At 38.5% G+C, this 24,638-nt stretch overlaps 2 protein-coding genes and 1 long non-coding RNA gene across 5 annotated transcripts in view; 1 reads left to right on the forward strand and 2 right to left on the reverse strand.

The window, feature by feature from the left end:
• The window catches only part of LOC139961891 (uncharacterized), a 49,731-nt gene extending 36,196 nt beyond the window's left edge, over window positions 1–13,535 (reverse strand). Inside the window, exon 1 of one of the 2 annotated variants that reach the window (XR_011791067.1) lies at window positions 13,447–13,535. The gene's annotated coding sequence lies outside the window, so the exon portion shown is untranslated. The remainder of the gene's footprint in view (window positions 1–13,446) is intronic. The other variant, XM_071961525.1, reaches the window with a different exon arrangement.
• LOC139961884 (uncharacterized) overlaps window positions 1–24,638 on the forward strand; it is a 39,210-nt gene that overhangs the window by 8,123 nt on the left and 6,449 nt on the right. Inside the window, exon 1 of one of the 2 annotated variants that reach the window (XM_071961512.1) lies at window positions 21,679–21,817. The exons of the other annotated variant lie outside the window; for it this stretch is intronic. The gene's annotated coding sequence lies outside the window, so the exon portion shown is untranslated. Of the gene's footprint in view, window positions 1–21,678; window positions 21,818–24,638 lie in introns of those variants that run through there. 2 annotated transcript variants of the gene reach the window in all.
• Window positions 288–5,286, reverse strand: LOC139961936 (uncharacterized). Its single transcript, XR_011791102.1, has 4 exons — window positions 4,900–5,286; window positions 3,605–3,757; window positions 2,668–2,826; window positions 288–946 (listed from the first exon to the last, which is right to left on the reverse strand). It is a non-coding gene; the product is annotated as an uncharacterized lncRNA (long non-coding RNA).

The following is a 24,638-nucleotide window of genomic DNA, read 5'->3' on the forward strand; positions in this document are numbered from 1 at the left end:
AACCCCTGCCCCCTAAACCCCGTTGTGATGGCCATGCGTGAATCAAATATTCATTTGTATAGACAAATGGCATTCCAGGCAATTCCAGTGATAAAGGATCGTTTTTTCTAAATATGACATTTTTCTTAATGGACAAAAATTGGTTCAAATAAGAAAAGATATATTAGAAAGATATCCTCTTCAAAAGAGCTTGCAAACATACAAGAAACAACAACAAAGCCAAAAAGGGAAAGAAAAATAAAGCAAATAGGACAGAGCAGGTTGCAATATGCTAGATTTTTTGTCTCATCATGTTTCTCACACTTTTAATACGTCATTCTTGTAGAGTTTGTTAAAAGAAATTTAATGAAGTAAAACTCAAAACATGAAATTGGATGATAGTCACAAATAATATTCATAATATACATAATATTCTGAAACTATATCAGACTGGGCAAAGAGTGAAAATATGTTTATACATGGGATCATACATGAGGAAATTTAACTGGAATGATGACTCTCCCTTTGTAGCTCCGAGGCAACTAAATATAATCGATGCTATCTAGAGCATCCTTCAAGCAGGGAGGCATTACTTAATTAGAATGATATACTACTGTCAATCTATATGTTTTCCAGAACCAAGAAACACTCCTTCTTATTTGTTGTTTAATGAAGTAATGAGGTGATAAAGAATTTCGAGCGTCACATCGCGTCAACTTGAAATGCAAAATATATGGATTTCCACCGAACGACTGGCAGTGTAAAATCAATGGCCTGTCTTTGCTTGAACGTGTAGCAGCCGACGAAATTTTCTCTCATGATATGTTAGAGTGAAAGACAGCATTATTGTCGGCAACAAATTAACTGCCAAGAAAATCGTCTAGACATGTCTTCTGGGGTTTTCTGTTATCTTTATACATACTCCCTCCATTGATGGTCAGAGATGAGAATGTCAGTACAACCAAATCTGTGAAAAATAAAAGTTGAAAGCAATATTATGAGTAGTGAATGCCACACAGTAAGTAATATATCAAAGAAATTATCATCTTGAAAGGTTTACGTATAAGCTCAACTACAAAAATAGTTAACATTCATCATATTTGTTAAGTGTAGACTGTTAGTGTACAACTAAACTATGCTTCGACATTGAGTTAATTGGATGATCTTTTATTGTGACACCTATATGTTAATGGGCTTACTGCCTCAACTTTTTTTTTATTGGAGATTGCATGTCATAATTTTGGCGTTATATCACACAGTTTACTGCAAAAACTGAAAAGTTTTAACCATGTGAGCCAATACAAAATTTGTGACATATTAATTCAATTAAATATCAGACATTTATCAAATTAGCACAAGTTAGGATACAACAAAACTTTGATGCCTTTTGGTGCCCAATTGATGTAGGTGTGCATGGTCTGTCTGTTTAAAGGCATTGAAGACTCGTCCCAAACCGCGTGCCGCGCTCTGAAAAAGTTAACTTTCCGTTGCTTGCAAATTCAGTTTTCTTCTTGTCGCTACAAAATGCAGACAGAAATGAAACGTGATACGTAAAACGCGATACCGTTATCTTTAGCTGGACCTGAGATGTCAATCGCTGCTTTGTACACTGTGTTGTGGGTATTGACCGTAGCTGTATGTATTGACTGTACACTAGTGTCTAATTACCGACAGTAGCAAGCTGTGTGTGTAATTTCTGGGATCGATGGTGGTGTCTAACACTTCTGTTACACCTAATTCGAAACTAGGTCAGATTACCGGCATGAGACGTTTCTTTGTGCGCGAGTCTTTACACCCTTTATGCCAATCAAATTATAATTGTCCTGAATCAGGATCCATGGGGGTTCAAATCACCCCATATGCCCAAATGCTAAGCTAGCCATAATGCTAGCTAACCATTATTACATTAAAATGTACTGTACGTTATATATTATTTTACATCAAGAGACCTAACAATTGCCTTATTTTGCCAAAGGAAGGGGATCCTTCGCCAGGTTACAGAAAATATCCCCCACCAATACACACGAAAACAACTTTAATAAGTTTAGGGACCTAACAGAGAAATGGTACCAAAACTCAGTTGATACATTTAATTATCTCTCTTATCTTGTCGAAGTTCCTGTCAAAACAGCAAAGTAGTAATAAGTTCAGGCTTTCTAAACAGAAAAGTTCCATGTGGTTACAATATCAAACTGTCCAACACATTTTTGAAAAACAACACACAATAGGTGATGTCTAGCTGTGGAATGTGGTCTTAATCATTTACCGATCCTCTCTTTGAACAAATAAACTGTGTCTGGTTCAGTGAAACAGGTCCAGTAAAAATCTCTTTTTGGGGATGTAGACCAATTAAAGACAATTGTCTAGCTTTATGCCACTTAAGAACCAGAGGTGGAATCTTTTGCAAGTAAATATAGGAAAGGAAACATTTACAGATAAACTTATTAATGGGGACTACACCTGCAAAGATTTACAGTACACGTCTTGGTTCTCACCTACCTTCATGACCTTGGCCTTTCTGTATGCTTTATACCTATGTGGAAATAGTAATACTAATACTCAAACACAGCAGTGTTGACCATTCTGCCATGCACTATCAGTTATTTGCATGGTATAAATAACATATATGATGCCATTCATTATTGACACTAACTACAGAAAATTATTAAATGTTTTAGATATGTTTACCTCATCATCACATCAGTAAATGAAATTAGAAGTTGATGCTGCAGTCTTGCCAGGCACTGCCTTAGTCTCAGGCTACTTTGAATAGAAGTCAGACAGTGTTAGTGTGTACAGTCGCTTGGCAGCTGTCACTGGCAGATGACCAATAAGATCAACACCAACCTGTTAAGAAAGAAGACAGTATTTAGGTTCTAATTACAAAAACAGTTACAAGTTGTAGGCTTTGCCTTGACTGTTGTTCTATTCCATTGCTTCATTCTGTAAACAGATCTAGATAAAAAATAGTGGGATATCTGATCGAAACAGGGTGTTGGTGGATTTAGGCCAATTATTTTTACCTTGCATACATGAAAACGTAACTTAAAGGACTAGTTCAGGTGTCACAAATGTTTATCTTATATGAAAGAGGACAATAAAAGAAACCCAATAGTGAAGAAGTTTTAAGTTCTATCTGGTTGTGTAGAAACTGCTGAAATCAGACTAGCTGTGACGTCATATCATCACAGTCCTGAAAAGTCTTTGTTATGTTATCATGTCAGACACCCGAACCAATCCTTTAAACCATACTGTACCATATATTTACAATCGCTTAAACCACTAAACCAGAAAAGTGGTACGTCCACTTTTTCCAACTTACAATTATATGCCTATATCGATGGTTGCTCTGTAGTTACGCCAAAGTGTGGCTTAAAGGTATCCTGTATTGGGACATTCAATCATTGTCATTATTAAGAATGTCTGAGCACAATTTGAGGTTTTTTCCCCCCAGGAAAGTACTTTTTGAAAACTAACAATTAAAGTGGCCAGAATTAAGGACTTATACAGACTACCTTTAAACTTGTTAATGCTTAATTTGTCCAGACAGAGTGACTTTAACTAAACTTAACCTTCACTGCATGCTGCGGACCACCTGTACAATTAGAACAGCTTGAGAATTTACCTGTTTCCATAATCCAGTTACAGGAATGCTATGTAGACTTGTTCGTAGGTCTACAGGGCAATGACGCTTTGGGCATCCTGTTGAACATACCTTGTAACATCAACGTTGATAGACATAATCTGTTGTCTGGTTTATCTATGCCAAGATGAACACCTTCAATGAGATAAGGAAATTCATGATCAAGGAGATATCATGTTTTTTGCCCCCCCCCCACCATAAAAAACACAAATATATGGGCTGCAGAATTGTTAGTTCTGACTGAAGTGCCACTAAATTTGAATTACAACTCTATATTAGTGTTTGAAATGGAATATTCCCATTATTGTCCATATTGCAAGGCAACTATTGTGGTCTTCTTCTGCGTGTGGTTTGGCATGTAGAGAATATGGCACATCTAACAAAGTACTATTAGGCCTTTAATATGTTACCAACCACAATTAATGAACGTGAATGTGTTATGTACAGTATTAGTGCCACTTTTCTTTAGAAGTAGGCTAGGCTTTAGTCCATTTAATGCATTTTGTATTGTCCCATGCATGCAGACCAGACAATCTCTGTAAGCTTTAGTGATATGATTTGGTTATGATTTTTAACTTCTATAATAGGTAGAGCGATAAAAGGTGGAAATTTATGATATTTTTCCCAAACATTTGTTATGACAATTGGGTAAACAAAACTAGGCCACAATAACTTTGTTCATGCACTAACAACTTTGCTCAAGCATGCAACTGATTAAAATGTTGCATAAGCATTTGCTTGAGTTTTTGCGAATGAGTTTTAACAACTAACCAAACGTGGTAAAAGAATATCATGATTTGTATACCTACCAGGCCTAGATATTTATTTTAACTGTGGAATGGCCGTTCGCCAATTAACATCATATTTTATTACCACAAATCAGACTTCTCAGGGTGAATTATCAAAAACATGATATCAATTTAATTATAGGCCAGGACATACTTGCTTAAGCTACGCAGAATGAAGCATAATCGTGAAAAATTATATCTAGATTTGTTCACCCTATGGGCTATATAGGCTAGAGCTACCGTGCTGCTGTTTCGTGTAGTCCAGAAGCAGGTGTGAAGGTTGACGAAAACATAGAAATAATTGCAATATGCGATGTAATGTATAAGTAACCTTTCGTATATTGTAATAATCACTGTGCAAATAGAGGACTCTGAAGCGTTTTCTACGTGTAAACTAACATAGGCCTGTGACAAAAAATCATCCTACGAAACGGTCTGGGCTAACCACATGCATAGTGTGTATCCTATACTGTATGTTACAGACATTACCTTACAATGGCCACTAGTATGAGCTGCCTCGATTTGGGCGAGTTGAGAAGCCCTAGTATGCAAACCTTTCCTTCAATTTCGGTATGCAACAGTTCCATTTTCAGCCAGTCTGAAAAACTGACTTTGTCTCCGTAAGATCCTTCTCTGTTATATTTTTGTGAAACCACTTGGATAGCTCTCATCTCTTAGAGTATCGGCGATTTGTCGCACGTTTGCTGAATATATGAATGAATGAGTTTCGTAAAACTGTTTCCTACTTAAGGCGCTTCAATAAGCTAGGCCGGAAAAAATAGAGACTAGACCGTGAAATTTTGAGTTTAGATTTTGTGGAGTTGGGTAAGGACGTGGCAAGGTGGTAAGCTGAGAGAGCACCGTGTTCGAATACGGTGCCCGAATAAGTTGTTGCATCCAGTGGCGTAGGAAGGTACTTTTGAGTGGGGGGGCTGAAGACTGATGGCCGACCTGGGGGAGGGGTGTAAGGGGAGGGGGTGTCCCCCTCCCCTTTGGATTTTTTTTTGCATTTCCAGGTGGCCTCAGATGCAATTTGGTGCAATATAGCATACTTCAACACCCACTCCATTTTGTAAAGAATTTTGCATTTTCACCTGGCCTTAGATGCAATTTGGTGCTTCAAATGAGATTTTTTTCTCATTTGGAAATGAAAAAGGGGTTTTCTGACTTGCGGAGCGGGGGGGCGGAACGATACTTCCGCCCCCATATTTTTCACTGGGGGGCTGGCGCCCCCCCAGCCCCCCCGGTTCCTACGCCCTTGGTTGCATCTATATAAGGTGTCCGGAGGTCGAAGTTGGTAAATGTTGTTGGGTTGGGCGTCATCTATGTTGGTAACGTCGTGATCTGTCCCTGCGGTGGCTTCGGAGGCTGGCGGTGAGGAGATGATGGCTGTGTTGACATTTTTGTCTGTTGGTGGGTCATCTGTTAGTCCCAGATTTCATCTTGCATGTTATATAGTAGGGTGTTCGGCAGGAGTCTTGGTGTTGAAGTTGGTTCTGGATGAATTGGTTTAGATGGTGGCCTTCTCGTTGAAATTTGTCTAAGAAGTTGTCTCGGAGGGTGTTCAGTTCTTGGCTTATTGTATGTAGTTGAGCTATACCGATGGTATCTTCTGTTGGAGTCTGGGAGTCGACGTAGTAGGCGATGCGGCTAGCTGTCCTTTGTATTGCATCGAATTTTTCTGGTTGGTTTTCTGTGATGTGTGAGATGGCAGGTGCTGCATAATCCATGATTGATCTAATCATCGTTTTGTAAATTTTGATGGTGACTTCAAGCGATGTTCGTGGGTTTTCTGGAGAGCCTGCAATTCTGAGGAGGTGTCGGACTCTTTGTCGTATTTTTGTTGTATTTGCTGCTATAACCTTTCAATTTTTAGTTGTCGCACGGCACGATCGATCCACTTACTTCTAAATATACGGAAGCCGAAATGTGACAAATTTGCTAATAAATACGGATTCTGCCAGAGTCCATTAATAATTAAATTTTTGCTACTCTAACGTACCTGCTTTGGCGGACATTGTGTTCAGGTGGATATAATTTACAACAAAATATACGACCGTCAAATAATGTCCCCCATCGTTTAGCCATAGCATATACTGTCCGGGGAGACAGTCTGTACCATCTAGTTTTGTACAATAGGTCCGGGGAGACCAAATATACTGGTAAATTCAGTATAACTTGTTCTAGGGGGACTAGGACAGTATGTACTGAATATGGGATATATGCGACAGTTTGAACTGCTACACCGGCCTATTCAAAATTATTCAAGCATTGTAAATACCTGATTGTTTATTGCACAGGCTTTCTCCATAGTGCCGTATGGCAACAATGGCGGAGCCTGAGGCTAATACCGATGATGACAATAGACACAATGGGATAGTCAATCCAGATGTTAATAATAGAATAGCGAGTACAGACATTATTACAAGGTCAATTCTGAAGGAATCTGTGCTAAGTGTAAGAAAGATGCCACCATGGAATCTGCTTGCTGCTTATTGTGTGGTCATTATTTCCATTCAACTCAAATGTGCTGTTCAGAATAACCGTGATAACTGCACACCCTCTTTTTTCGATCAGTTTGATCGTGTGGCTGACAAGATTGGGAGTAAACGCTGAGCTTCCTGGAAACTTATGTTTTGTATGTGATCCCTGTATGACACCCACCATGAAATCCAACGCACTAATAATGTAAGTGACAGAGTTGATAAATTAGACAATATCGTTTACGATCTCGTGAGTGGTATTCTGGAAATTAAAAACATGTTACGTGATAACTGTTCCTCCAATGTTGAACAAGTTGTGTCGCAAGGGATTACATGTGTTAAGAAAATTATTTCTCTAAACCCTGCTCAACACCCTGCCAAAATTGCTAATAGTCCTTGGAACGATATCAAGAGGGTAAATAAGATGAAATCCGTACTCATTATTAAAAATGATACTCATGGTAATAAACCTGGCATTCAAAAACTGGAAAAGACCATTATTGATAATTCTATTCAAGTTGACAAATTCCATGAAACAAAGTCTGGTGATAAAGTGGTAGTTATGCCCACAGATGAAGCACGTGACGCTCTGAAATCCCAGATGGGAGATTTATTTCCTCAGTTTGCATTAAAAGAACCCACTGTAAAATTGCCAACCATCTCCATTGTTGGACTGACGTCCAACATAAGCACTGATGTCCTAAAGAAAAATATCATGAAACTAAATCATGGGATTGATAATTTTGCGAAAATTCTGATAAAGAAATTTTTGGCACCCTCGCTGTCAAGCCCCTAAGAAATGACCCCAAAACCTTTCAGGCATCTGTTAGAGTGAGTAACAACATTAGAAAACTTATCCAGTGTAATTCCGATCGCATCATTATGTGGAATCTCACTCCTGTAAAGTATATGACAGATTTTTGATGTAATTCATGCCAGAAGTTTGGATATTTTGCACGTGAATTTTTGGAAGCTAAAGTGTGTGCTATATGTGCAGAAGCACACGGCGAAACCAAAGATTGTCCCCACAAGGATGTTAAGTCACCAAACTTAACCTGTGCAAATTGTAAGAAAGCCTACAATCATCGTCAGTTTACTTACGCTGCATTTTCGTTTTCCTGTCCTTGCTACATTAACGAGCAGAAGAAAACTTTTTTTATAATTCTTCAAAAAACTAGAGACAGTAAATAAGGTTAATTCACCTTTGAACATGGTCTGTTGGAACGTGAGGTCATTGAACAATAAAACTGAAGATGTCATGATATTTGTAACATACAATAACATTAATATTGGATTCATTAGTGAAACTTGGCTCACTGATTACATTAATCCAACTACAAGTGTCATCAAAGAATTTGGCTACACTATTACCCATAGCTTCAGAACTAACCAACGCGTTAGGCGGTGTTGCTATTTTTTATAAACCTGATTTTGACGTTAAAACTATTTCTCTTGTAAACTTTCTTCATTTGAGTACACTTCACTCTTAATGAAGTGTAATAATAATTCAAAACTGCTGATAATCTCGTTCTAACGGCTGCAGTCCGCTTTGGTTACATGTTTTTTAAATGAATTTGATAACTTCCTGCAGGATGTGATGATCCAGAGTGATCATATTATTTCATATGGTAATATAAATATTCATATTGACATTTCTAGTGCCAAATCTAATTCTCAATTTACTGATATTCTGAACTTATTTGGGCTCATTCAGTACGTGTACTATAGTAGACACACAATCTTGGCCATATGTTGGAGGTTGTTGTTGCCATGCAGTGATCATCTTGTTGATCTAAAAACGTAGACGTTCTGGATAATATTACGTTGAACGACCATTTCCCTATCAAGTTTGATGTTTTACTCAGCTGCGATTAGCATCAGTATAAAGATATATCCTTAAGAAACGTGAAGTCTGTTGATGCAAAAGCCCTTTCCCGTGATATAAACCGTAAATTTTCCAACTACGAAGCATTGACAACGGATTTCAAAGATGCAGTTGACATATATAATTCTAGAATCGCTTTGATAATATAGATAAACATGCTCCACTAGTGACCAAAAGAATAAAAGTTGTTAACACGGCACCTTGGTTTGACACTGATAATGTAAATCAGCGGCGTCTTCGCAGGAATGCTGAAAGGAAATGGCACAAATCTGGTCTAACTGTTGACAAAGACGTCAATCTTCAAGTTAAAAAGGACACTGCGACAATGGCTCAATCAAAGAAAAGGGATTTCTTTAGAATCAAGTTCCAAAATTGTGAGGGGAATTTCAAAGCCCTTTACAAATTTGTGCATAAATTCCTCGATAAAAATCAAACTAAATTCCTTCCACCCACTGTTTCTCTACAAACTCTTACTAATGACTTTAATACGTATTTTAATGACAAATTAGAACAAATACGTTCTAATTTGCAGGACATTGATAGAGATGCTGAAAAGCTTGCTACAGCTTGCTACAGCTTATCGTGTAGTTGTCTTATCTCAGTTTAAACCTACCACTGTTTGATGAGTTAAGGGAGATAATTAATGATACTGGAATAAAATGCTCCCCTATTGATATACTTTCAAGAGATCTCCTAAAAACTAATATCATTCTTCTTCTTCCTTGCAAATATCATCTCTTAATCTGTCGCTCATTACTGGCAGTATGAATGGTCTTAAACTTGCAGATATTTCTCCTGTCATCAAAGGGAATGGCATAGATCATAACAATTTAAAAAAATTATAGACTGATCTCCAATCTATCCTTTTTGGGTAAATTGATTGAAGAGTTGTCCTTAAACATGCATTCTAACAGCCACAATATTTCCAGGCAATCTGCTTACAAAAAGTACCATAGTTCCAAAACCTCCTTTTGAGGGTGTCTAATGACATATTAGTTGCCAGTGACAGTGGACATGCCACTGTGCTGGTACTCCTTGACTTAAGCTCGGCTTTTGACACCATTTGCCATAATGTTGTTTTGTCCGTATTATCAAATGAAATTGGTATTACTGGTATTGTCCTAAACTGGTTTTAAAGTTTTTTTGTGGGCAGATCGCAAAGAGTTAGAATAGGGGCTGTTCTTCTGACGAGATTACAATTAAGTTTGGTGTGCCACAGGGATCTGTTCTGGGTCCAGACTTATTTAACATCTATATTTTTTCACTTTAAGCTGAAGTTTCTAGAATGGGTTTTAATATTCATTGCTTTGCTGATGATCACCAGGTTTATAAACACTTCAGGCACCATAATCAAGGATCTGTTCTAGTTGATTCTCTGCAATACTCATCTGGTTGTATTCAACGTTGGATGCGCAAATACTATTTGCAACTCAACCCTGGCAAGACCCAAATAATTGTATTTGGTCCCACTCCTATATTCAAACTGATTCGTATCAGGGGTGTTATTCTTAACACTGTTGATTGTGTACGTTTTGACCAAATTGTTCGTAACCTTGGTGTTCATTTTGGCGATACCATTATCTTTTCGGCATCAAATTTGTTCACTTAAGTCCAGGTGCTTTAAGAATCTAAGAAATATTTCTAAAATGCGGTTCTATCTTTCTAAGTCTGAGTTAAGCACTATTGTCCAATCCATGGTTTGTTTGCATATTGATTATTGTAACTCACTTTATTTTGGTATCAACCAACATTTACATGATCAACTCCAATCTGTTCAAAATTTTGCTGCAAGAATGATATATGGTAGAAGTAGATATGATCATATGACTGATCTATTCCATGATCTTCATTGTCTTAAAATCAAGGAGAAGGTGTACTTTAAAATGATATTGATTGTGTTTCAGTCTGTTAGAGGACAGGGTCCTAAATATGTCCATGATCTGTTGGTAACCTCTGACCATAACAGAAATATGTTATTAAAAGAGCCTTGAGTTAAATCCTCGTATGGGTATCGCTCGTTTGCTAAGGCTGGACCTAAATTGTGGAATAAGCTTTCTGGCAGCATTAAAGAAGTACAAAATGCTGCTACTTTTAAGAGGCAATTAAAACACTACTAATTTGTCAATGGTTCCGATTTCAGCCAGAATATCGACCAGGTTTAACTTTCGTATCGTTACTTTGAGTTTTATTTAGTTGTTTTCCAGCACTTTGTTAATGAAATTGAGGTAAATGACAGAGGCAAATGAAAATATATATAATTGAAATCGTAGTGAAATGGAAAATCCAGAACAGTGAAAAAACTTCCAGCCTCCCGCCGGGATTCGAACCCGGGCCTACAAATTTGTCAATTGTTCCGATTTCAGACAGAACATCCGCTTTACATGCCGCTTTACATGCGGACACCTTAACCACTAGGCTATGGACGCTGATTGTATGTCCAGAGGTTCGAAACCGGTAAGGAAGGTCGTTATTCCACTGTAGGCGTTTGTCACCTGTATCGAACAATACTAGTTCTGTTTTGGTGACATATTTGGCTTACTCTAGAGATCAAACATTATGCTAACCAACTCGAACTCAATGTGTCTTGTGTTTTCTTGTATATTTTCCTTTTCTTGTCCAAGTTGGCATACATTATTTGAATAGAAATGTGACTATGCATAATCGTAGGAGGTGAGACTGACACGACAGCCCCCATAAAGTGGTAAATTCGGGAAGAATATTGACAATTTTCAGCAGTATATTAATAGGTTAAGTGGAACATGGCTCAGACCCAATCCCGCCATAATTTGTAAAAAAGATCGCTTATGCCTATGATTAGAAGACCCACAGTCCGATTGATTTAACTGCACATCCCAACAAGACACAAGGTCTGAATATGGTACAACCTTGTCACAATTTTTTTTCATTGTTAACTCTGAGGTTTCCAGAGTATCTGCATGCACTTCATGTATCGAGCAACATATTCAACCTATGATGAGACTGTTATACTGATCTGACTAATATTTCAGTCAATTTGTGTGTATCTCATATGGCCTTTATATTACAGAAAATACTGCAGGGGAAATATTGAATAATGTAGCAGCTATAAACATTTCTCGGGCCACATATTCAAGAAACTGATCTATGTAGGGGGAAGTGTTCAAATCATATTGTGACAATGGCAAAAAGGTTTCGTACTGTATGCTATCTGCTAACAGAAATCAAGTTCTTAGGTCATTGAAATATTAGATATTCCCGTTCATTTGGCATATTTTCATGTATTACTTTGAAGATAAATGAAAAACATTATATATAACCCATGGTCGTTTTCCAAGAGATTTGAATCGAAAAATGTTTCCCCGTTCTGGCGTAGTGACGAATGTGCAAAAAGTGAGTTTTGATTAAACTCGCTGTAAAGATTTTCACATTTTGACTTTAGTATGTCGTAATCAAACCAGAAGACTACGTCCTCCCACTCGTTCATATGATCATATGACTGAGTTTCACTACGGTGCTATACTATAATGATTTACGTCAATTATGGCAACTGCGTACGAAAGATGCCCTCCCATAAAAACAATCCAAATGTATACAATGTGCAAATTGCATTGTGTCTGTACACGGTGTATAGGTGCAGTTGTATAGGTGTATAGGTGCAAATAATGAATGGTTTCCATTCGTGCAATAGTGCAAATATTTCATTCGTCGAAAGATGTAATTTCTTCCATTCAACGAGGCGCAGCCGAGTTGAATGGAACATTCCATCTTTCAACTCATGAAATATTTGCACTATTGCACTCATAACCATTTATTATTTGTATAATAACGAACCAATATTACAAACCAAATACAAATTGGATCAGTGGCTGTTTAAGGCCTAGCGTGGGTTATACTGTATACTGCATTGGATAGTTGCAGAGTACTGTGTGATACAGTACACACAGTAGGTAATATTGAACCAACATTACGTACTATATAAAAAAAATGGACCAGTGGCTGTTAAAGGCCTATCCTGGGCTATATTCTGGTGAGCCTCTAACCTGGGCTGATGGCAAACTATCAATTAACCAATGTATACAGCACAGGATATGGAAAATGTTGTAGGTGGCTACCTTTATTATAACAAATTCTTATCCCAGAGTTAGAAATTTTTTTGCTGTTCATGAATAATTCCTTGGTCTAACTTTCCAAAGATGCAACATCCATTACTCATTAGGCTTATCCTGTATGCGTCATAATGTTTGGGAAGTAAAACTGCTGCCAGAAGTTTACTTGTGAGACAGTTTTTATACGCTATTACCCTTCAAATTAAGTCAAATGTTCTCAAATGAGGTGACTATCAAAGAAATACCATGAAATTTCTCTAATTAGATTCTGGTCAGAGCAATTGTCTCAGTGCCGCCCAAAACATTTTAGGTGACGAACTGGTTGCCATGTAGCTTCTATGTCACATTGTAAGGTTAACGTTATGTCTTACTACGTAACGCTACAGCTAGGCTACTTTGGTGAATCTCGCACGGTATTGCGAACAACTTGTGCCTAAATTCCAGACCACGAAAAATGCCAAGATGTCGTGATTTACGCAAATTGCTCTCGTCCCACAGAGCCAGTTCTTTTCTTTACCTACGCTTAACATTCAAGCGAAATGCTTCAAGAAGTTATAATAAACATTAGTGAGAGTAGTCTTACCGAATCTCGAAAGGTATAGTAGTATGTATAGTATCGTTGATGCAGTAGTATTATAGCTGCTGTCTGTTGATGGATCGAATGACATACGACATTACGTAGGCTGCACAACAAAGTCAACTCGGCGATGAATTATACTACGTGAAGCATACGCACAGAAACGTTTTCTGTGGCCACGGCTCCGTACCAAACGTTTTTGTTTGACGTCATCATTTTCTGAAACTCGTAGTCTTAGCAAAAAACTCTGTTAACTGCAGTCATTTTCTTTACATTTAGATCCAATTATGACAAATAAGTATTATCTTGAGTATAATTTATACGTAAATATGAATTTTATAAGTTATTAAACTTCATTTGTTGACACATCTTTTTATAGGATTCTGTAAATTCGACATGGTGACATATGTAAAGATAAACGAAACGACGTGGAATTCTGCCCCCCCCCCCCCACCTCCAGAGCTGAGATCCACATCTAAAGCTCGAGAATACTCTCTCGCAAAAGGGATGTTTTGTACCGAAATTTGTCAATATATTTCAATATAACAAATAGAACTTTGAGTTCTCATATTTGATGCTCATCGAAATATTTCTTACAAAGTAGTAATTTTAGTGTAAACATATTCATTGTTCAGTTAGTTTTAGACATTCGTCACATTCGTGACTATGCTAGAACTAGATTTTGAATTTGCTTCCTGTCACAGACTAGTATTCGTAGTAGCCATAGGGTACACCATAGGGTACACCGTGAATTTTCACTGTCAAATGGGGAGAGGCGGGGGGGGGGGGGTGTAAAGTGGAATAACCTTAGGATAGAAGAAAATAATCGAAGGGGTGGTACATTGGTCTTGTTGATTTTAAAAGAACGTCTACGGTATACTACAATTATAAAATAGACAAGGAATTTGCATGGGTTATACGCAGGTATCCACATACGTGTTTTAGTATGCTTTTTTTTTGGGGGGGTGGCATGGATGGGGTCTGATATGATGAGGGGAGGGGGTATAGAGGGCAAGGAGAGCCGGCTGTTGAAAGGGGTGGTATATTGGTCTTATTAATTTTTAGAAAGAGCGCCCACGTTTTTTTGCAATGTATAAGACAAGGAATTTGTATGAGTACTGGGCGAATATAAGTGTTTTAGTATGTTTTTCTTGGGAGACATGGATGGTGTCGGAGAGGGGGATGTTCGCGTTGGAAGGGCAAGGAGAGCCGACTGCTGAAAGGGTAGTACATTGGTCTTAAATATTTTTTTAAACACGATTTTCTACAATGTATAAAATAGACAAGATACAAAAGATAGATAAAATACAAAAGATGCCTCTCAGATTGCCGGAAATGGCACTTCTGAGGCCTTGTAAGTTGCATCTAAACATTCTTTATTTTATAATCTCACGTTTTAGAAATTTACACTTCCCAAAAAATTGGTAAATTAGAAGAAGAAAAAATGGAAATATTCGGGCATCATGGTGCTAAATAAAGAAAATCATTAGGCCTATATTAATATTAATGTCAGAAACCAAATAACAAAAACGCTCTCCACGGAATTGTCGGGCAAATATTTGAAAAAGATTCGGGCCAGCTACTGCATATATATTTTTTCTCCTCTTAGGCTGCCCGAATTTTTCAGGATTTTTGCCCGAATTTTTTGTCCTCTGGAAATTTGGGGGGGGGGGCAGACTGCCCCATGCCCCACGCCTCGTACGCCTATGTGCATTAAGTGAAATGTCTCTGACAATAGGTTTTACGTATCCTTCAAACGTTTTGGAAGCTTTTGCACTATTTTATCCCCTTAACGAAATGTTTAACCTCGTGTGAATCCTTAGATTTAAAGTGGAAAACAACTGTGCCATTTTTGAAGTGTTTTCAAGTTGTAAGATAGTATGTGGCTCCTTCTTTTTCTTTCCATTCCTGTATACATATAAAATGTACAAATGTACAAATGTAAATGTTAAATGTTAAATACCTCAACAAGAAGAATAACTATTATAAAAGGGGGAAATGTTAAGATGATAGATTATCATATCAAATACATTTACACATACAAAAGTTCATACATAAAACTACAACAAACATTCTAAGTGCTCGAATGTATAAAGCAGCACAGTAAATAAAAGAGTTTCTGTAAACTTATGTTCGGTATTTTGTGGGTATTTCTTTGATATCTGTTCGATTTGTGCAGGAGAGTTTTCAGTACAGTATACAAAGGGTGATTCTGATCACTGTAAATCTTATTAGCCATTCTTGTTAACTCAGTTCTTGTAACAGCATTTACTTTTTCTAACAGTATATTGTAATCTAAATTAAATATAGCCGATGTGTATTTAAGAAACTTCATTCTTCTCTCTTTGCCTTTTCAATAAAAAATGGTACTAGGCAGGCACTACATAGATCATATGTGGTAGAATAATAGTATTGGAAAACATTTTCCTTATCATTTTCGATAAAAAGAGACACAACGTAAGCAACATTAGATACTATATTAAATACTTTGCTTAACACCTTTGGTACATTGCAAGAAAAGATCAAACTGTCGTCGATGTATAACTCCCAGTACTCATTTTTGGAGGTTCTAGCCACCTCAGACCCCTCATTAATAGTACGTTGCGATGTTGATATAATGAGACCTTCATGTTTTATGTTTTAATTTTGAAAAGCAAATTTCCTTTATTTTGGGTGGTTACGCAATTACGTCTTGCGGTCACATGTTGGAACTATGTCATTTACAGAAAACTGATAACTTATTTGGTCAATTTCAACAGAGCTCTTAGAAAGTGTGCATGATACAGCAGTATCATCGGCATATTATGTAACATAAATGTTTTAGTTTGACCAAATTTCATCAGTATATAGTAAGATAGTATAGCAGATAATCGAGCTCCACCCCCCCCCCCCCCCCCCGAGGCACATCAACCTTTATTTCCGATATTTCCGATATTTCCGATAACCCTTTATCCAACTTAACTTGTCTGGACCATCCTTGAAGAAATTCTGTCAGCCAATGAATAAGCCATGTATCTTTGATAAATCGTGAAAGATTATTCATTAATTAATTTTGCAAGACAGTAAATTAAACGTACTTGAAAAGTCAAGAGAAAGACCTTTGCTATAGTTCTTACTTACAATCTAAATGAGATATACAATATCATTCAGTACATGGATTCTTCGAGGGCTTGTAACTTCCATTCTGGAACAGCAAGTCTACCTTCCTTTTTTTATTTCGAGCAACCTTACGGGTTAGCAATCCCAATGTATGGAAACCAGGGCTGAGGGTTTACCTGTTTGCTGAAGTTCATTTAGTTTGTGTATCTATGTTCTGACTTGGTTTATTTTTCCAAAAGGTCTGGTATAACTTCCCTTATGACCCTTGACGTCTCAGCCCGTGGAACAATACACCCAAGATTCGTTCAACTCTGAGGGTTGCTCTACAGAATTTCTAGTAATCCGGTATAAACGCCCCTGGTCCTTTGAAGCATAGTAACGACTTAAGAAAAAACTATGCTAGTACCTTCCAAAGTTCCATGTAAAAGTATGCGACATTTAACTATGCAACTATATATAACTTAGCCAGATCAAGGTAGTTATAATGCTTGTGATGAGCAAATCCACCAACAGCTAAGAGAAACCGTATTTCTTTAGGGAGATGTTAAATTTGTCACGATTCCTCATATAGGAAGTCTACAGTGGAAATGGGCTTGTGGTTGTATGTTTTAATATGTCATATTACTGGTATTTATTTATTTGACTGTTTACATTGACATTGAAAAGTAGAAAAGGATTAAAATATATCGCTACCCCCCCCTCCCCTCCCCCACCATCACAAGTGGCACTATACATCACACATTGGCAAAAAAGTAGCTCCGTGCCACGACTTTTAAAACCAATTTACTCCCGTGCCGTGCAATGGTCTTTGATATTTTATGGATAGTTCATCACAAGAATATCCGTTATTTAAGTTCATTATGATGGTTTAGGATTCCTTCCCTTTAATCCTCAGGTATTGGTTACTCTAACACTAAGAATGGCTTAAATGAATTAACCTTGGTCTAGGTAATGTAGTCTTTGTGTTCACAAATAAAATTTAAATACCAAAAAACAACTTCACGTTAATGGACAAGCATTACCTTCAAAGACACGGGACTGCCATGGGTACCAGGGTGGCTCCTTCCTTTGCTTGCCTGTTTATGTCTAGCCTTGAAGAACGCATGCTTAGTTCAGCTCCCTGCCGTCCTCTTATCTGGTGGCGCTACATTGATGACATCTTCTTCGTTTGGACCAGTGATGAGGATAGCCTGTTCACCTTCATCAATCACATCAATTCTTTCCACAGCACAATCAAATTCACCTCTAATTACTTTCACCAACAGGTTAACTTTCTCGATGTGACTGTTCGCAAGGAACACGGTTCTCTCTCTACAGACTTATACACCAAGCCCACAGACACACACCAGTATCTCCATTCAAGCTGCCATCCCCGTCACTGCAAGTCTGAAATTGCCTACAGTCAAGAACTTCGTCTTCGTCGCATTTGCTCTAACAATTCCTTTTTCAATCGCCATACAGATGCTTTGGAAAAACACCTTACTGTCAGGGGACATCGCGCCAGAAGGGTGCGTGAAGCCATTCAGAGAGTCCACTCCCTTTCCAGATCATCTGCTTTGGCAGTGAAGAACAAAAAGGGAAGAGATTGCGACAACAAGCTCCCCCTGGTTGTTACTTTCCATCCAAATCTTCCTCCTCTTCAGCAAATCACCTCTAACAACCACAACATTCTCCTCACTTCAGATAGACTCCAACGAGCCGTCCCTGAAAAACCCATCATCGCCTAGAGACGACTCCGCAACCTACGAGACCTTCTTGTGTGTGCTGCTGTTCCACCTCTAACTTCTAACCCTACACCAATTCAGCATGGTACTTTCAAATGTGATCGTACTTCGGGATGCATCATCTGCAGCCACCACATTGTTGAATCCAATTCCATCACCAGCCACAGCATGCAACTCACACACAAGACTAAGGGTCACATCACTTGCACAACCACTCATGTCATATATCTGATCTCTTGTAGAGTTTGCGGCATCCAGTATGTTGGCGAAACCAAAACCACCCTCAAGAAGCGATTCTATGGTCACAGATCCACAGTCAACACCATGAAGACCAGGGACGTAGCCAGGGGGGAGCAGGGGGAGCGACCGCTCCCCCCCCCCTTTCAGTGTCGAAAAAAAATGTTTAAAAACTGTTGTTTTTTTAGCATGGTATTTTGTCAGTGCTCTTTTGATCTTGAATACTCGTCAGCTCCGTTAACTCAATTATAATCGTAGTAACATTCACGCCTACTGATTCAACTACTTACTTAGTTTGGCAGATGCAATTAGCTAAATTTATTCTATAGCCTATTACAAGCCTACAGTTGGCCACTGCGTAATAAAATACATATTGCCTACCTAACCGCACTCTATGGAATGTCACGAACTGTATGCACAACTTTTTTTTTATTTTATTAACTTTATTCGTAACCAGGGGTCCTGTCACTGGTAAACCAGTGTTCTCCCCAGGATCCCTGTACATATAAAACATACAAAATATAACAAACAGAACACATAAATAAATACAGAATACAGATATAAAAATATAAAATAAAAAAAATATATATATATATATAAAAATAAAAATCTAATTCGATTTCAAAGATTCCAGAAAGCCAGGCCATTTCTAATTGCACATTTTAGTTTATTTTTAAAGGTATCAGTGTTATTGCACATACGAATATGCCGAGGCAGTGCATTCCATTGATTAACCCCATGGCAAGTTTGACGACGTCTCCCCCAAATAGTGTTGGAATGTGGAAGGCAGAAACCACCAGAGGTAGAAGCTCTTGTGGCAGATTCACTCGAGGAGACATGGGCATACTTGTCACAGAGATAGTCAGGAGCAGCTGCTATGTGGATTTTATGCATAAAAACCTGACGGTGATAATTCCATCTTTGCTCTATAGGGATCCAGGATAGAGCTGAGAGAACATCAGCTGTAGGTGCAGTCCTAGGAAGATCTAGAATAATCCGACCAGCTCTTCCTTGCAGAGATACCAGACATTTTTTATACTTGGCACAGGTGTTAGACCAGGTACAACTAGCATAATCAAAGTGGGGGCTTATCAAACTATTGTACACCATAATCCTGTATTTGTGTGGAAGATACTTCTTAACCCTCCCAAGTATCCCAAGACGGCAGGATATTTTCTTGCAAATCATAGATAAATGGTCTTTGAAAGTTAAGGTACTGTCCAAAAGCACCCCAAGGTACCTAAAAACATGAACCTGTTCTATATCATGTGAGTCATAATGGAGAATGAGAGGGTCAGCTCTCTTCATCATGGTTGGTGTGCCAAAAAGCATACTTTTGGTCTTTTTTACATTCAAAGTCAATTTGTTTTTGACCAGCCACTTGCCAATCAGAATAAGATCTGTAGAGAGAACCTGCTGTATTTCACATATTTTCTCAGAGCTATAAATAACAGCTGTGTCATCTGCATATAAAATTGCCTGGCTTTCACTTGTGGCAGATGGAAGATCATTTATGTATATAGAGAATAGTAATGGCCCAATGATAGATCCCTGTGGAACGCCAAATGCAATTCCCATCATATCTGAATACTGGTTCTCAATCTGAACAATTTGGTATCTGCCCGCAAGATAAGAGCCGAACCAATCCAATGCAGAGTCAACAACTCCATATGACCGAAGTTTGTCAAGCAAGATGTCATGACCAACTGTATCAAAAGCTTTTTTAAAGTCAAGGAACAAGATGCCAGTGTAGTTCTTTCTTCCACAGGCACCGTCCATGTTTGACAGAATATCATCAACCACATAGCTGAGAGCCGTAGTAGTGGAGTAGCCAGGTCTGAAGCCTGATTGCCATTTGTTAAGGATCTTGTTACTAGTTAGATACTGATACAGTTGATCATGAACAACTCTTTCCAAGATTTTTGACACAACTGGCAGAACTGAAATAGGTCTATAATTGTCGACCTGACTGCGTGTCCCATCTTTGAAAACTGGTGAGACCTTGGCAGTCTTCCAGTCAGAAGGGAAAACCCCATGAGAGAGTGAGAAGTTGATGATATAAGTAAGAGAAGGAGCAATGTGGGAGGCAGATAGCCTCAACAAACGAGCACTTATGTTGTCAAGGCCAGTGGCTTTCCCGGCAGACAGGCCCTTTAGTTGCTTCTCAATCGAGTCAATGCTAACTGTCTGGAACCGGAAATTACATAAAGTATCATTTGTGGAAGGAGTGTGGGGTCTAGAATCGAATTTACTAGCTAGCTCACTTCCAATGTTAGCGAAAAAATTGTTGAAGACATTAGCAATTTCACACTTGTCATTAACAACAATACCATTATCAACTATGCTAGCAATGTTATGGTGTTTGCTACTATGCATTGCTTCTTTAAGGGTAGACCATAATTCAGAGGAGTCATTTTTAGTGTCCTCAATTTTGGTTTTGAAGTACTCACATTTTAGTTGGGAAGCCAGATTATTGAGTTTGTTTCTACATTTTTTGTACCTGGCCCAAGTGTCCAGTGAACCATGTTTCTCAGCGACCTTCTTCAGGTGATCCCTCTCCCAGGTCATCGAGATGAACTCATCAGTGACCCAGGGAGTGTGCTCACCTTTAACAGTCACAGTTTTCAGAGGTGCATGGGCATCAGACACTTCATTAAAGAGAGTTTTCCAAGTATACCACATGAGGTCAATATCATCCAGACCTTCAATACAGGAAAATGGGATTTTGGAGATATCATCAATAAAAGCTTCCTGATGGAACCGTTTGAAAGATCTAGTAGTGATCTTTCTGGGAATATGTTTGGGTTTGTTAGCCCTTCTAACAGCATAAATCAGCCTATGATCACTCAGACCAGTGGGTATCACTCCTGACTGAGTGACATAATTTTTACGGTTCACATAAATGTGATCTAAGAGGGTTCGTGAGTGAAGAGTCACACGGGTGGGCTCGGAAATCATTTGACTGAGTTCATTCCGACGTGTATAATCATGCATATCCTTAGTAAGACCTTTCTTGCAAGTGGGAAGAAGATCTAAATTAAAATCACCTAAAATCAAAGTTTCATAATTACAATCCAATGCATTTGATATATTGTTCAATATGTCATTCAGGTAAACAGAATCTGAGTTGGGAGACCGATACACCGAGCCAATCAAAATTGGTCTGGTCTTCGGTAAAATAATTTCAGTCCATAGACAATCGAGGTGGTCTACCTCAAGGTCCAGACGTCTACGTCCCACCAAAGTGTTGGAGATGAATGTCGCTATACCATGAGATTTGGAGGTGGTACCATCTTTCCGTTCACAGGTGAAGCCAGGTAGGGTTATGCTTTCATCCGATACACTATCATTCAGGTTAGTCTCTGATAGTGTGATGACATCAAATGGCTTACTAGCCATACTCAGTTTCAGTGTATCATAAGATGAGCGGATTCCCTGAATGTTCAAATGGCAGATTTTGAGTCCCCTTGGTAGGTCTATATCGAAGGGATTACCGTTGGTAATGTTGGTGCTAGTAGCTGTATCAGTGGAAGCGGAGTCCAGGCTAGTGTCAGATAATGACTGATCTGAGTCAAAGAAGGAATCTGCAAACTGGAATGGCACTTGGCACTGATTACACAACCAATCCTCGTCAGTTCCGGAAAGTCGGTCGTAAGTGGCAACAGAAACATCAGTACACTTAATATGGTACCATATATTGCAGTTGTCACACTGGATACCACGTTGGTTGATTCGGACTGGTTTACTGCACAGCCCGCAGGGGAACTTGTAGTTTGGGCCTGGATTTGTGTGGATATCCCTTCCATCAGCAATAGGTAGATAAAAGCAAGTTTATAAAATTTGAGTGGACGCTCCTGGTGCCGTCTGGAGCTAGCTGCTAACGCTCGTTTATGACGGCGATTCAGAGACGCATCACATCTTTCTTTGGTAAGGTTAGACAAGGCATAGATGGAAAACGAAGTTCCCCCTCTGGATCCTTTAGTTGGTGACTCTAATTCCAGCTCCAATGACAGATTAGGCATATAAATGGCCTTAGTTATTGCAATGAATGCCAGCAGAATAGGTCGACAACGTTCGTTCTCATCCTTTCTATGATTCGTCCTAAGTTGTTGCACGAACAGCATGTTATGAAGCTAAGCTAGCAATCGTACGTGATACGCACTTCCTATAAATAATTATTACACTGCTAATACACTGCGATAACGATATTTCTTTTTAGGCCACTGCATATCTGGCTATATTCCAAAATATGAAAGTTTATATTGTCCATCAGTTAAGTTGGTCAAATGTATTAAAGTCCAGACATTGGACAATAAACAAGAATCATCCTACTTGAAAAATTGTAAAAGAGCACTATGTTTGTCTTTCTGATATATTATGTAAAAGAACATGTAAAAGAATTCAAACAGGAAACAAAATCTGCTGATCATATGATATCATATGATCAGGGGCGTAGCCAGTATGTAGCACTGTGGGCCCGGGCCTACACTTTTTTGGCCAAGTTATCTTTTTTTAAAAACACCCATATTTCCAATCCATAAGCTTGCTGGACGAGTTTAAGACGAGTCTAGACAGGACGAGTCTTAGACAGGAATAACTATTGAAATGAACGTAGCAAGAATATGGCTTAATTAGGTGACCTAGTCTTCTAATTTAGGCTGTCATTTCTTTCGCGTGCCGTTTTATTCAACACTCTACCCGCTGAAAAAGATATATAGGATCCGATCTTGTCAGTGTTGTAACATCTAGTTAAGAACCTGTTTACGCAGATAATATTTCAGTTGAGAAAACAGTTGAGAAATTTGAATGAGATGGCAATCGTCGGATAGCTCTCGCCTTCTCTTATTAGACTAACTTAAACATTTACAGTTGTATCAAAGACAATTACTGGCTATAGTTGTATCTAAGACATTTCTGGCCTATCTATATATGTAACTACAAGTATCAGCAGTTGAAAAGTAAGACTACTCTGTACATGTACCTTGCTAATTTTAAATACATTATGTATTATTGAATTATGTACTATCTTAACTCGTTTGTTATTTTGGTTGAAAAGTGATATTGAATGAGGCGTCTCAAGTTAGCAAGAGGCCATGGAACCAGCATGAACACTCGGGAAAGGCCGTTTCCGGCCATCTGGGGGGTTTGTAAAACCAAAAATTTTCTTGTACGCTCCGCGCCAACCGATGGTGGCGCTCCGCTCAGATAGTCGTGCCTAAATATTTGAAAATCGATATCAATCGCAAAAAGTGCTCCCCCCCCTTTCAAATTCCTGGCTACGTCGCTGATGAAGACTGAGACCCCAGTTGGAGAACACTTTAACCTTCCCAACCATACCATTAACGACATGTTCCTACATGGGATTGAATACTTAGGTAGCCGCCCTGACCTAGTACGAATCAGCAGAAAGAGGCTGTGTATGCAACGCCTTCGCACCATTCAACCTCATGGGCTCAACTTTCAGTAAGGACATGACTACCTTTTTGTCTGTTTCCCCCTCCTTCTCCCCTTGTCCCCCCCCCCCATTCACTCCTCTTCTATTAGCTCTCTTCCACCCTTTTCTCTCCACACCTTTCTGTCTTTGTCCTTCTCCAGTTTATTCCCTAACCCAATCCTCTCTTTGTCCCTCCTCTGTTTATCTCCTCCCTCTCCTCTTCCCCTGGTATTTTCCTTTCTTCTCTCCATCCCTTGTCTACTAATCCCCTTACATCTATCTCTTTGTGCTCACCATGCTCATTAACCTGTATGTATTCTTTGCGTGTTTTTGTCCTTTTTGTTACTGTTACTTGTCATTTAGCCTTTGAAGAAGATCCTGCTGAGATCGAAACGTCAGGCCAACTTACTTTATACAATTTGAGTGATGTATTCATCATTTTTATATATAGTTACACCCATGATCATTATTTCCTGACTTACACCGCCTGTTTCCTCATTTACACATAGCTCTAATTAAATGTACCAACACTTTTACACCGATCCAGTACAAAAATAGCGTTACTCCAGTTTACTGTCTATAGCTACTCGCACAACAGGTACAAGCACCAAATGTACTGCAATCATAACACTAGGCTACTATTCAGGTATATTATAGTTGACCGGTACAATAATAATGATCATAATAATATAAGTTTAACTATT

The sequence above is a fragment of the Apostichopus japonicus genome, chromosome 20, assembly GCF_037975245.1.
Source record: "Apostichopus japonicus isolate 1M-3 chromosome 20, ASM3797524v1, whole genome shotgun sequence".
In the NCBI taxonomy this organism is placed as follows: Eukaryota; Metazoa; Echinodermata; class Holothuroidea; order Aspidochirotida; family Stichopodidae; genus Apostichopus; species Apostichopus japonicus.